Genomic DNA, 15,394 nt, shown 5'->3' on the forward strand with positions numbered 1-15,394 from the left:
GAAAGAATGTGTTGGTAAAGGCAAATCACTCCTGTGCTACTGGGCCAGTATTGTCGTACATTTTTTATTTATTGAGGCACCTCGCTTTATTGCTGGACGCAGAGTTGCAAGGGGCGGAAATTTATGATGGAACCTCTAAAGTCGGCCTCAGTCCATTCCACTGGTAGATCTCTGGCTTGTTCATATCTTGAAAACAGGGGAAATGATGAAAACTGAATGTAACGGTCACAGGGTCAAAATGACACCCCTGGTTATTATGCAGCTGGTCGTCTGGTGAACTTGTTTTGGCGGTTGTTTTCTTATTTTTGTTGACCTATTGAACTAAGAGCCTGGACAGAGACATATGCGGCGCAGATCATTGCTAGGCTGCTTCTATATCGCAGTACATTCCATTTCCGGTTCCTCTTTGACATCATTGGCACCAGTCTGATGATCTCACGAAAAAAAAACAAGCCAAAGAAAAAAGCTGAACACATTTTTGTAGGACCTTCAGATGCAAGTGTAAAACGATATGCCCAAGTCGTATGAGATTTGTTGAGGTCCTGTTTGAAGTCATGTGTCAAGTTTTTGTACAACTTACTAGCCGTTTTTATTTTCCTGTCTTGAACTCGATATTGTTTGCCTTTAAGGGCCAATAGAATTTAGAGGTTCCATTATATTTCCCAAATTTCTCCATGGGATGTTTGAGTGGGGGAATATTGAAAGTTACATTTCAAGGATGTGGCTTTTTTTTTCTTTTAAATTAATAGATTTTTTTTTTACATTCAAAATGAATTAAATTCAAATTTGGTTTATTTAGGTGAGTAGTTTATTGAAAGAAAGAGTTTATGCTTTTTGCAGTTGGCTGTGGGTTGTAAAGTGCAGTGCAGTCTGCCAAATGAATTGACTGTATATGTCTTTACAGGGGGCTGCAGGGGGGAGTATATATTTCTGTGAATTCCCATGGAAAATGTCCACCTTTTGCAGCCCTAATTGGATTATCTAATGGTCAACCTACTCACAGTATTGCTCCCGAGGCACTGCAAGGTGGCGCAAACTGGGTCTGTGCTTGATTCCATGCTTACAATGGCGAATTCAAATTGTGCAAACATGCATCGAAGAAAGCGACTTGACATCGCCCATTCTTAGATGAATTGATGGAGGATGGAGATTAGTGGGTTGTTTTTGCCATGACGCTTAACGGTCAGTCAATCTGAACCTGTCGGAATTCTAAATATAAATTGGTGAGCGCTTATCGGTGCAAATTCATTGCCCCCACGGCCACCTCCAGCAGCTGGGCATCAACCTTCATCTGTGCAGACGTTGCATCAAGTCAGAATTCTTGCCGCAAGTGTTCTTCGCTGTGGATTTTCATTTCACGTAGTTGTCCTTCACTTTATTCCACGTGTGGTGAGTGAGAGACACAAGTTCACAACTTGTCCGCAGAGATTTGCTATTTTACATCTGATCATGCGTGCTATATAGGACAATCTCTATTGCGACGGCTCTTTGGTAGCCTCTTAGATTTGTTGCTGTTAGTTTCGTGAGCATAAAATAGACACTGAAGCATAAATCAGTTGGCACACGACATCACAAATCATCTTTACCGCAGCAAGCTTGGAACAATAACCCAACAGCAAAGTGTGACACTCTTATGATGTGTGTTGCTTTCCGAGAAGTTCAGAGACGAGTTTGAACACATGGCACCGTTGCCAGAAACAACTTTCTGTTTTCTGTCGCAGTCCCCAGTGTTTCTTTGCGCGTTCATTGCCTCTTGTTTATGAGTTCTATTACAGAAATGCGTGAGGCTCTATTTTCATAGATGGAGCATGAAAACTGAAAGCTAACTGATATTCATGCTAGCACGAGGCTCCCTGCGTATGTTTGCCATTTAAGCAGACCGGTCTGCACCAAGCCGGGCATTCCGGTGCCTGGCGTAGTGACAATTTGGTGGTGGCAAGAAGTTGGTCTAAGGAGGTTCTATGCCTGCTGAGATCACGTTTAAATCTGGCACAGCCTGTAGACCGTAACAAGAGTTGAGTGAATTTGAACGAGGCACAGGCAGATATGTGAGCTCCGCCGACTTGTATGGTATGTTACATTCCGATTAAGGAATTGAATTCTACCCATCAATACCGTTTTCTGATCCGCTTACCCTCACAAGGGTCGCGGGCGTGCTGGAGCCTGTGCCAGTTGTCTTAGTTGGCAGTAGGTGGGGTACACTCAGAACAGGTTGCCAGCCAATCGCAGGGCACACAACCATTCGCGCTCACACTCACGCTGAAAGACAATTTAAAGTGTTCCATTAACCTGCCATGCATGTTTTTGGAATGTGGGAGGAAACCAGAGTACCCGGAAAAAACACACGCAGGCATAAGGAGAACATGCAAACTCCACACAGGAAGGCCAGAACCGGAATCAAACCCTGCACCTCTGCACTATGAGGCCAACGTGCTAACCAGTCGCCCAGCGTGCCGCCCGATAAAGTAACCCATTAAAAGTAAAGTAGCCATATCTTGCCACACGCTTCACAATAAGGCACTATAATATCGAATCAGTGTAGAAACTTAATAAAAATGAAACTTGACAATTCAATAAAATGAAAGAATAACATAATGATATATCACTGTCATAAATATGACTGCATATATAACTTAATACAAATTTTGCCAATTGTATTCACATTCTTCTCCAAGTCACAATCATCCCTTTTTCTTTAGGGGTTTTGGTTTCCACCCTAATATTTTGCGATGACTGCCTTTCTCGTGTCCTTTACTCTTAAAGAAATCACTGATTGATTCCATGTCATTCGTTTAGTTTCCCAATGTAGCCTACAAAGAGACTTTAATGTTACAGTTCAGTGACATTGTCTCACTATTGAGCACAACAGGTGGGGGCAGACGATATTGTTTGGAAGGCAACAACATTTGCAGTGAAAATGCAAATGAGCCTCAATATGCATGAGAATGTAAAGCATATATAAATGCTGATTTGCATATTGATCCTAATAGCACCTTAATATTAAAGAGTGCTTATTGAAATGTTTGATATTTTGTGGGGGGGGGGGCAAGACAAGTGTTTTGATTTTTTTTTTTGTATTGTATGAAAGGTTTCTGCCATCAGTTCAAGATAATTTCCCTTGAGGGTTGTGATTTTTCGATACGATCGACTGCATGTGTCTTTATCTGTTTCTATAAAGTTATTGCCATTTAATGAAATAGAAACCTGCCCAAGAAGACAAACGTGCATGTCAGTTTTGCTGTTTCTCCTCCATTGTACCTGCTTCTCCTTGCATTTCTCCTCTCACCGCTGGTCCAAAAAACTAAATTGTAGCATGCAATTAGCATGTTACAGTTTATTTATTTTCAACTCCCACGATCGATCTGTGTTGTTTATACAGCATTTATTTCTCTTTTTTTTTTTGGTTTTGTTTTGTTTTTTTTCTTGCATGACACTCTGCTTTCCTTTATTGTACATGATTATTGTCAAATGGTTGGTTGTGAAATGCTTTGTAATGGATTGCCTTAAATTAAAGTTCAATTTAAAGAAAAAAAACCCACTTGCAATATCATTTGTGGTTTCAGGGTGACTGTGTTCTGCATCGAATAAACTTTATTTGTCTGATTTGTTGGCTGATCAGCGACAGGGGCAGCGTGACTGATGTGGCTACTGACCTTGACTTGACAATGAGGCTGTGATACTTGCGGCATCGGTGAAGGTCCATGTTTTTGCACCAAATTCAAGTATGTGTGTGACACGTATATGACCTCCGCACTTCTGTACTACAGTCAGCAGATGTCTTCGACACAAAGTTGAGGTGGCGCAGAGCCACGCTGTGCTACTCTTGCACCCATTGCCCAACCTGACTTGACTCGTCTGATTGTGCATCCATCAGAAATTGCGTGGAAGCGACCAATCTGAGAAACGAGATATAAGTACCGTATTTTCTGCACTATAAGGAGCACCTAAAAGCATTCAATTTTCTCAAACGACGACAGTATTGTATTGTATTGTATTGTATTCCCTTTAGTGTAGCTCCATCTAGTGGATGCACAACGCAAACGCAGCCACTATTGCAGCTTCTATTCCATGCGCCTTATAATGCGATGCGCCCTATATATGAAAACAGTTTTAAACTTGGCCAATCATTGAAGCGTCTCACAGTGCAGAAAATACGCTCATAATGTAAGGCCTCCCAAACAATCTAATTTCATATCGGTCATCATCAACCTATCCAGACTTGTTTACTTCCACCGCAATCATAGAACACTTTACCAGCACAGCTTTCTGTTGTTGAGTCAGACTGTGCCACTGACGAATAATAAATCTTTGATTCTGTTCAAGCCTTTATCGTGCTCCTGAGTCAATAGTCAAAACAGGTTATTTCGTTTAAATCCGCGAGTCAAATCAGAAACAACAAAACAGAGTATGTGTGCTTAATTAAATGGGAAAGTTAGTGGTTGTCTCACTGGTGCCCCGGTTATTCCCAAGGCATTTTTTTTATTACAGTGGATTAATAGAGTGAATTCACATCAGCCATGGGGCTTCCCCTGTCAGGACAATACCTGTTCTGCACCACCAATTTCTGCGCCTCCTCCTTTTGTTAGCAGCCCTCAAGTGCCCTCTCTTTGCCCCGTGTTCTTGTTCATGCACTACGAGTTCCCAGTGAGCTGGCATTTGCATTCAGAGCAACCTAAAACAGTTTGTCACTATATCCTCCCCTGACTGCCAATGTGGCTATTCACTCTGTAGAATAATAATATATTTGATTTTTTTACAAGCGGTTCGGATAATGGATGGATGGATGGATTAACCTTGTCAATGACATGTTGCAGTTTCTGGTTGAATTCTTTATTTTGATCATCCGTACAATCTGTCTTTCGGAGCAGCAACTTTGATGTTGAAGGGCAATGGATGCTGGGTGGTGTTTGAGGACCCCCGTGTTTGATGGATATATTGACTCGCATGATTTGCATTTCTGCTTGCTTCGCCGAGGCAATAAAATAAACGGCCTTCATCAGTCTGTACTTTAACACTATTCTTCCATCGGACTTTCTCTTGCTTGGGGCATGAGAGGTTCACACGTAGGTTTTTTGCGGTCAATGAGTCAATATAACTACTCTGCATCGACATTTAAAACGTGAAGCCGACTAATTGTTAATCACGTGTATTTAGCATCTCGACTTTTGACTCGCCGTCTGCTGCCGTCGTCGGACTGTAATGCTCTTATACTGCTCATGCTCCAATGCTCTATGACGTTTCCTTACATCAACGCGGTCCTAGATGATAGAAAATCAGACGGTTGTGAAGGAGGATACGTGTTAGCGTCGCTAGTTTCAGCTATCCCAATCACCACTAATCTTCAAATATTCAGGTTGAATGTGCCCATCTGATCCCCCCCCCCCCCCCTTGCCCCAGCTAGGTGCATCTGTAAAAGTGATCTGGAAGTGCCGTTGGAAGTACGAAGCAACAGTCAAAAGAATTCCGTCTCCAAGTTTAACACCACTTATCATGACATTGTGGGCTCACACAGTCGAAAGACCAACAACTACTTGAAGCGTACTTAATAATTCATGAATGGACTTGGAATTCTACGTCTTCCTCGCAAGGGATCGACAAAGTTCACAATTATAATATGATCCACAACCTTTGAAATCCAAAGTAGGTTGCTGAATGATGTTATCTCGCTGTCAATTAGTTCAGCTTTAATGATTTATGAACTGCATCTTCATCAACGGATTTGCATCCAAATGAATACTGTAACTCGGATGCAACTGTTGATACCATCCAGCCCATCTTAATCCAGACATAATTTATAAAGTGTATAACAATCCATTTATCAGATGCAGTACCATGAATGCAATCTAACGTGTTTAAGATTAGAAAGAAACAAAACAAAACCGGGACTACCCTCTTAATCTCGCAGCATGGATGAAAATAAATCGCCTAAAACATTCATAACTTTTGAAGCTACTTCTATTGCATCGAGAAATAAAAAAATAATTAAATAAATAAAAGCCTCTCTTCCCTCTGCTTTTCTCTCAGTGCTAATTAAAAGTTAACATATCACTGTGGTGTCAGTCCCCCCACCCCCACCAAAAAAAATACCATTACAAATTCTAGATTCTGTAGCCATTATATCACTACCGCAGGAGTACTGCCAAGAGTTTTACTCATAAATTATGGCTCTTGTGCCATTTTTTTAACATTATACGGATGCTATTTCTACCGCTAATTTTAGGATTTATGAGGAACACCTCACCGTGCTAAGTAGTTTTATTAATAATTATTTAGACAAAATTTTTTAAAGTGCAATCAATTGGTGCAAATAGAGTAAAGGAGGTACATTTTGTACTGTATTTCATTCTTGATGCAATGCAATACAAATAAGAATACAGTACAGGTATTTGGAATCAATAGAAATATTATTTCACGATAGGTGGCAGCACTTGTGCATTTTTTCTCTGCTGGGGCCCTAAACATAAAATTAATGGAGATTAAAAAAAAAAAAACACCGGATTCCTTTTAGAGCTTTTCACTTCGAGGCCTATCTATTTTCCTCTCGCAAACAAAATCAATATCTGAAATCACGTGAGCTCCCTCGCTAACTTTAATCAAATATATGTTGCCCAACTTCAAGCCACTTGCATGCGCTGCCACATGTGCGCATTTCAACAATGGGCCCTTCAGTACCCAGGAAAAAAAAAAAAGTGATAAACATAGCACCGTTGTGCCTGTTGGCAACGGATACGTCATACCTGTGATGTGAGTGGGTATCATTCTGCAGTGCACCATTTGCTTACATGCATGCACAGGGCGTGTTCATCTGAGTCGGGAGGTGCTAAAAATAACCTCATATCCAGGTAGATGGCCCCATCATCTGGGGAAAAGAGGTACTGTCTGTGGACCATGCGCAAAGGGAGACGAGACTATTTATGCGTTGGTCACCAATCTAAAACGCGATGAATCAAGCCAAAATGCTAGAATTATGGTTTCTTACTTAGAAACGATTTCTTTATTCATTCATGTATTAGCTCACCCGCAACGCTAAATTTCCTCTAAAAGGCGTCACCGGTAGATTTAAAGATATCTCATACCACTATGGGGATGACATGCAGGCATGATTGCATGAATACACTTCATGGCTGAATACACTTTTGAACTGGAAATGATCATTTTAGGGGGAGGACTAAGTGGTAGAGTCGTCGTTTCCCAACTCAGAGGCTGAGGGTTCAATCCCCGGACATCGCCACCTTGTCGAAGTGTCCTTGAGCAAGATACTCAACTCCCAGTTGCTCCTGATGCTACGGCATCAGTAGGTAAATGAGAAACAGTGTAACAGTGTACCAAAGGTAGAATAGCGCTGAATAAGTGTCAGCCCATGTACCATTCAAAATGTAGCACTAGATTGTTTTGTATTCGTTTTTATGTGATTTGTTTTTTGGGGATTTTCCTTGCAATGGCAGCAAAATGTTAAAGGGTAGACTGATTTACAACTACGTTAAGTCTTCTGTGCGTCTTTTCTATCATAGTGGGTCCAGACTGTGCTTGGTGAGAGGGCGAGAGGTACAGAAAATGGATGGATAGAAATACTGCCAGCAATCGGTAGAGGCCAGCAACCAGGTGTACACAAGCGACGAAGAAGAAGTTCGTCTTCCCCAAAGCGGCGCACTTGACTGTGACACGAAGATCGGTTGGCGGCTCACTTGACTTCAATTTTGTGAGTGGAAACTGGCTTGACCGCAGTAATGGCTCGACCTGCACAATCGTTTCAAGTCGAGCGACAAATCACTCAAATCGTTCAGTGTTTGTTTGCGGATGATGATGACTACGACCAAGTTGACAACCGTCAATTCAATGCAGATCTGGAAACTGACGGCCCAGATGGAGAAGGTAAGTTTCCCATTAAGAGAATTATGATGTTTGCATTGGAAGCGATTTGTCAAATGTATTTCAGGTTTGGTTAGGTTTTGTTTTTACGTTATAAGAAAGCTTGAGCTCAGTTATTTTCCACAGAGTCCACCTATACTGTGCTCTGCGTCAATTGTTTGGATAAAGAGTTACTCCACATGACACTATGGACCATAAGAGTATTTACACAGTACAGTATTTCACATTTTTCACCACCTTCAGTACTCAAATTTGAAACCGAAAGGGAAGGCGAGCGACAGTCATTTCTTTTAAAGGGCGTGTCTTGTGTTCCTGGGACAAAGGACCCTTGACAAACAATGAAGAGAAAAAGAAGGTAAGGTAACAAAAACACGATGACGCTAAGTGAAACCCTTACCTTTACGCATGTTCAAAAAAAGAGAATATCATTGACGCATGCTCCAGTCTTACTGTAAATGTGTTTACACGCTGAAGAAGAAAAAAAGGTGTTACATCACACGTAGGCCAAAGTGGGTCTGCACTTTACGATGGTCAGGCATACGATGTTTCTAGGTTACGAACGATGACGTTGGTTAGAATGTACTCAGAGATGTTATTTTTGTCAATGTTGCAATGCTGATTCACCAATCAATACTACCAGATTTGTCCTTTACTTGATCTTGTTTAAGACCTGATCTTCTGTGGGCTAACATTGGTCAAATAGCACAACTCTAAGAGACAGTAGACTTAAATAATTTTATTTGTCTCTTACTTGATTTTGTGTCATCTTATCTAATTAACTCTGTTTTTGTTTTCCAGAAGAAACCTTTGACCCAGTTCCAATAGCCAATAAACTGAAGGAAGTGGCTAAGTCTCTGAATGAAGATGCAAACTTTAAGGCTGCTCTGGCCGACCTAAAGCTTGCATTAGGACAAGAGGTAGACACACACAAAAAAAAAAAATCATTCCCACACACACTACAGTAAATCCTAAAAATAATTACACGGAGGTACAGGGATTATGTACGCTTTCATTGTGATAATAGGAATTGTATAGTCTTTGAAAGGAAACTTGCTGAGGTCAACACCAAGGGCATGATAAACCACTTCCTCTAAATGCTAATTGCTACATTTCCTGTAACTGTGACTGGACTGCTTGGGCAGTGCTAGATACACACAAATGACAACTAAACAATATTAAATCTCAAACCTACACGATCCATTTTATAGCTTTGACAAACAAGATAGAATACCAAAAACGTCAATTATTTTTTGCATCGCATAGCTGTCAGTTTGAACCTGGCTTGAATGTGTGCAAGTTATGTCAAATAAGTTCCAGGACTGCCCCAACCCCTTAAAGTAATTCTCCTGGTGTCTAATGCACTTTCTCAGCATTTTCTGCTTCACACATGCAAATGTTTTTAATTACATTATGGAGTTTCACAAACAAATTAACGCTCCCTAAGCATAGATGTAATCATATGAATGCCAAAATTATCTTCACAAACAGCACTTAATCAAGTTACTCTGCGTGGATGTTTGTGCTTAATTTAAAAAAAAAAAAAAACTGACAGAAGTTTTCTTCTGTCTGAGAAATTATTTCATTCTCTCCAGGCCATGGAGACAGCCTTTAGCTCTGGCGTGGATTCCTTGTTGCGGACTCAAATCGCTCTGCAGGCTGCTGATGTGGCAACAGAAATGCAGCTCATCGCAGTTTGTTTCGCCTTTGGGCTTTTTGTGAAGAAATCGTACCCAGAGCTGAAAACCAAAGCCCAGAGTGCTGTGACAGCATTGCTCAGGAGCCGTGTTGCCACGTGGGTAACTCAGCAAGGTGGCTGGGTGAGTATTTTTATTTTTGTTTGTCGTTTCAATGCTGAGGAAATTCAGCTGACTGCAAACTTATTTTTAAGGATAATATTATTGATGTCACTAATTTATCAAGTTACCGTTTTCCTGCCTCTTATCAAATACAGTACTGTTCTTTCCTTGTCTTTAAAAAAGAGACTTGTGCCACCTTTCGACGACAAAGCTGGTTTGGTTCGACCTTGCAGCTCGACTCACCTTATTTTAGAGCAGTCAGGTTTTCACTTCAAACTAGTTCCCAGAAGACTGTAACGGTGCCTTGAATGCATCAGTCGAGACAAGATACAATAAAACTAACAAGCAGCCATTTACATCCCTGTGACTCATTTTATTTGAGAGGAGACCGAGAGCAGCAAGAAAACAGAACACTTGAGAAAACTCGAGACTGCCGAGTAAAATACTGATATACTGAAATACCCTTAAAGCATCACTGCCATGCTTCTCGCATGTTATTAGTACAATAGCATAATTGCCCAAGTAATTTTTAACGTACTCTCTGAATATCAATGAAAAATGTCTACGTGCTTACAACTTTGTTTTTTAACTTTATTTTTTGCTTGCATGTTTGTATGTACATTATAAAAGGATGTATGTGCATACAGTATTTATTTACTGTATGTCTGGGTCGATTATTTGTCAGTCATCCACGTCATCGTAATCCGTAAACTTGTAATCGAGGCCGCTAGACTCTTGTTTGTTCAATGTGTTGTCTTTTTTTTCCCAATAGATGTTCAAAGTTAGGTAGTCATTCAGATACGTTACATAAATTTCTGGCTTGAATTATTAATAACACAAACATTCCACCGTCACATCAGGCTCATCAATTGTATTAGCTAGCATACCAGCCTGAATAACATGCTCGCTAATATGGCTGAGGCAGTCCTTCAGACACGTTACATGCATTTCTGGCTTGAATTGTTAATAACACAAACATGTTACATAAATTTCTGGATTGAATTGCAGTCCTTCAGACACGTTACATAAATTTCTGGCTTGAATTGTTAATAACACAAACATTGCACCGTCACATCAGGCTCATCGATGGTATTAGCTAGCATACCAGCCTGAATAACGTGCTAGATAACATGGCTGAGGCACTCCTTCAGACACGTTTCATAAATTTCTGGCTTGAATTGTTAATAACACAAACATTCCACCGTCACATCAGGCTCATCAATGGTATTAGCTAGCATACCTGCCTGAATAACATGCTAGCTCAAACTGACATGACATGTGACATGGGCTCTAGAACTTCACGCAAACGCTATTAAGTGGTTAAAATCACCTGTTGGCATTCACACCTAATCATAAGGAAGTACGGGCATATTGTTAAATGGGGAAAGTAGACTGCAAGTAGCAGTGATGAAAGTCCTCCGGATTTTTCCAGAATTCCGGATTTTCCAATTTTCATTAAAATTCCTCAGGAAAATTGAGGAAAAATTACCTAATTAATTAATCCGGATATTAGTTGACAACATTGAACGAATACGCGTTTGAGTTCGTTGTTTTGCTTTCACAAGTGTAGCCGTGTTGAGGCACGAACACTAGTAACAGTAACACCCCTCCCATCGCATTCTCAATGCCTTGCCATATCTCGGAGATTTTGAAATTTCAGCAAGAACGGAAGCCACAAAGGGTGCACGTGTGCACACAATAGACAGATAAATCATTGAATTTCGAGTATTTGAATTGCATTTTGTGTAAACTAATTCATGCGTGATCGGCCAGGTACGGCCCCAGCGCAATGTTCAAACAGGTAGACAGGCAAGCTGGCATACGTGCAATAGACACGAGTGTTAGGAACACGTTCAAGTGGTCATAGCTTGAGGAAAAGGACTTGAAGAGAGATTTTTTTTTGTCCGACTACATTAGAATGGTAGACAAACATGATAAGTCAGTTAAAATCATATTCTCTCTCTCTCTCTCTCTCTCTCTCTCTCTCTCTCTCTCTCCCTCCCCCCCTCGTTCTCTCTCTCTCTCTCTCTCTCTCTCTCTCTCTCTCTCTCTCTGTCTGTCTCTCTCTCTCTTGCTCATATATGTTAATCGCATTTGTATTTTCAGGCATTTTCAGGAATGTCCACTTTCATCTCTGAAGTAAAAGCATTGGGAAAGGACTCAACTCCAAGATACTACCAGATTGGAGTAAAGAAATTATTTAATTGCTTTATCCCTTTTCAGTCAATAACAGACGATAGAGTCTTAAGAAATAATTGTGAAATTGGGCTCAACTGCAACCCAAACTGGCCACTCATACTTGTTAGTACCAACTTTTGCCAATTTAAAGTTATCAGTACAACCTAGATCTCTAAAAGAAAGACATGTTGCCTCACATTATATCTGCTCTTGTATGCGGCGGAAGTCTTCTATGTTAACTGTCAGTTTATGCATGTTCTGTCTGGGGTCGGAGTCATGTTTGAGTGTTTCTTGCTTTATTTCTTGCAGGAAAATTTGAGAACGATAGCAGACAATTGAATCATGTTTCACGGAGGGCAAAGCCTGCCTGAAAAACTATGCTGCACCACAACAACACTTCTGGAGCCACATTATCAATAAGAAGAGGAATCCCAAATAGTTCTTATTAGATGATGACGATTAAGAAATCCAAGTGTCAGACACGAATGGTGTGAAATTTGACATCACGCCGCCTTACATACCCTCTGTTTACAGTTAAGTCGATTGTTAACTTCCAGCATGTCATTAGTTTTAAATTTTAAAAGCACTGTGTTTGCTTTCATGTTTCTTTAAAATGAGCTCCGTATTCAGATTTTGTTGATCATGCACTTTGCTACAAAACCTCATATCCCCTCTTCCTAACTGTGTTAAATGAGGTTGAGTGACCGTAAAATACACTTAAGCTGTGAATATAAATAATCACAATTTGTAAATTGGTGTTTTGTAAAGCCAAAAATTATGGTCACACTATGCTGCATAATATGTGTCATAGATACAATACGATTTTTTTATATGATGCTCTTACCTGTTGTTCATAAGGTAGAAAAATGATCTTTTACTCTCGTAAACAAAACACATCATAGGTACAGTAACATCCTTGGAAATATTTGAAGTCACTCACACATGATTCAGATACCGTCAGGTATAAGTGTACATATGCACGATATTGCACACAACACCCACACTTAAATAGTCTTAAGTCTAAATTTTGGAAACAATTTGACATTGATTGCAAATGACCGGTGGAATTTCAAGTGAACAATATTTTCGGTCCATCACTGCACACAAAGATCAGTAATTAGCATTTGTTATGACGAGCTTGAAACTAGTTTCATCTCTATTATTTTCCTCTGCCCTTCCCCGAAGCACTCTGGCACACCTTGGTAGTTGCGCATGACACTTTGAAAAACACCGGTCGACACATTTCTTAAAAGTACTGTATTTGCATGCATATTGTTCCGCTCTGTAGCCATTTGTTACCCAAACAAATGTCTACATTGCATTGCAAAATAAATATAGCCTAGAGCTATCGTTCATTGTGTGTTGTGTGCTGTATTATTATTAATATATTGTGCTGTTGATTTTAAAACCACAAAGAAGAAACATGAAACTTCAGCGTGCATGTCCCCAGAAAGTGTGTCTGAAATAGATTGGCAATGGCTATTTTACTTTAGAACAGTCATTCTAAGGTGTTGTACTGTACATGTACCACTACTGGCAAGTGAGCTCACTCAAAGAATCACTGAATTAAAAGAGCAACATTAAAACATTAATAAACCTTCTAGTTGTGCATACAGCCTGTTTAAAAGTTCTTTTAAATTCCAGTACAGTAAATTTCTTTTTTTTTTTTTCTCCAAATGAGAGTTAAATTGTATGTCATTTGAAGTACAATACGGGAGTCGCTTGGTGAAAAAAGTTTTGAGAATCATTGCTTTTGAATTATATGACATACAGTCACCAGGGGGCAGCACAAAGTGAAGAAAATGTGTTCTGGCATTTGCACAAACAATTTGAAACACATCAGGGGTGTCTGGCACATTAGGCAAGCAACCATCTGGATCGATGGGAAAAAAAACTTTACAAGTTACATGGCAAAAAATAGCTTTGTCGCCTCGGAAAAGAACAAGTTCAATTTCACACAAATTTTCTCAAACCAGAAGATTGTAAATACCGTACGACAATACACTCACCCCACTTTTGAGACTCACTGCATTAAATTAAGGGAGAGTAAGGTAGAGTAAGGGTTGAGCATGTAATTAATGAAGGTGCTCGCATTCAATTGGCAAAACATAATGAAACTGTCAAACAGAACAGAGCTTTCCTAAACCGCCTTATTGATGTGACTTCCTTGCTTGGCCATCAGGAGCTGTCTTTTAGGAGGCATGATGAGAGTGATGAATCATCCAACAAGGGGAATTACAGGGAGTTTACAGAAATATTAGCTTAATATGACTCTGTCCTGGCCACACAATTCCGGTCATCAACTGTGTTTTCTGGCATGTCCCATGCAATTCAAAATGACTTGATCTATGCTCTTTCAGCCACTGTTTCTGATGAGATAAAGGATTAAATTCAGGCTGCTCCCTTTTTTGCATGGCAGGTGGATGAAACAACTGATATAGCTTGCCATGATCAACTCTCGGTCATTGTTCGCTATGTGGATAGGGCTGGTAAAATTCAGGAGCGCGTTATTGGATTCTTTAATGTTCCTGGGGGAAGAGATGCTCAGTCTGTTTTTGAAATCTTGAATGAGAACATGCAGAAATACAATTTCAGGGAGAAACTTGTGGCGCAAACCTACGATGGGGCTGCTGTCATGGCTTCAGCTCTTAATGGTTTGCAGGCCAAAGTTAAAACAATTGCCCCCAGTGCATTGTTTGTGCATTGCTATGAGCACAGACTGAATTTTGGTTCTGTCTCAGGGGGCTAAAAAGCTTATCTGAATGCAGAATATTTTTTGCATCACTCTCGGGGTTTGCCTCATTTTTCTCAAAGTCCACCAAAAGGATGTCTTTTCTTGAGTCTGCAGGCTGCTCAAGGTTGCCCAGAAATGCTCCTACTCGATGGAATTTCACATCACAGATAGTGAGCACTGTGGCAAACAATTATGATGCCCTCCTGCAAACCTTTGAGATGATCATTGCAGATAGGTCCATGGATGATGACACATTAGACTGTGCCAAAGGATTTCTGATGAAACTGGAGGATTTTGAGTTTGTGTTCATGTCGTACACATATGAACAAATCTTCTCTGAGACTGATGTGGTATTTGACATTGTCCAGCAGAGAGCTATGGATGTTCTCTACTGCAAGAAAATAATTGAGTCTCTTCTTGCTTTTGCAAAAGAGAAGAGGTCAGAGGGGCTTTTCCAAGCTGTTTATGCCAAAGCGGCAGATCTCACATTGGACCCACAAACTCAGCCCATGAGAAAACGCCTTCAGTCACAACCACAGGATCCCAAGGAGCGCTACAGGAATCTGTACATGACCATCCTACACAATCTCACAGAGCAGATACCTCAGCGCTTTGCAGATTTGGAACGTCTGCGCTTCTTGGAATTAGTCAATCCAGGGAAGTTTGATGAGATGAGACAAGTGTTTCCAGAGGAGGCATTTCAGAATGTCCTTAAAGGTTTTGGCCAGTTCTTTGATTCAGGAAGACTGAGGTCTGAACTTCAAGTCCTATACTCAAACCAGGACTTGCAAGGCAACAAGGGAAAGCTGTGTGATTT

This window comes from Hippocampus comes, unplaced genomic scaffold (assembly GCF_001891065.2).
Source record: "Hippocampus comes isolate QL1 unplaced genomic scaffold, H_comes_QL1_v1.1 scaffold68, whole genome shotgun sequence".
Classification (NCBI taxonomy): Eukaryota; Metazoa; Chordata; class Actinopteri; order Syngnathiformes; family Syngnathidae; genus Hippocampus; species Hippocampus comes.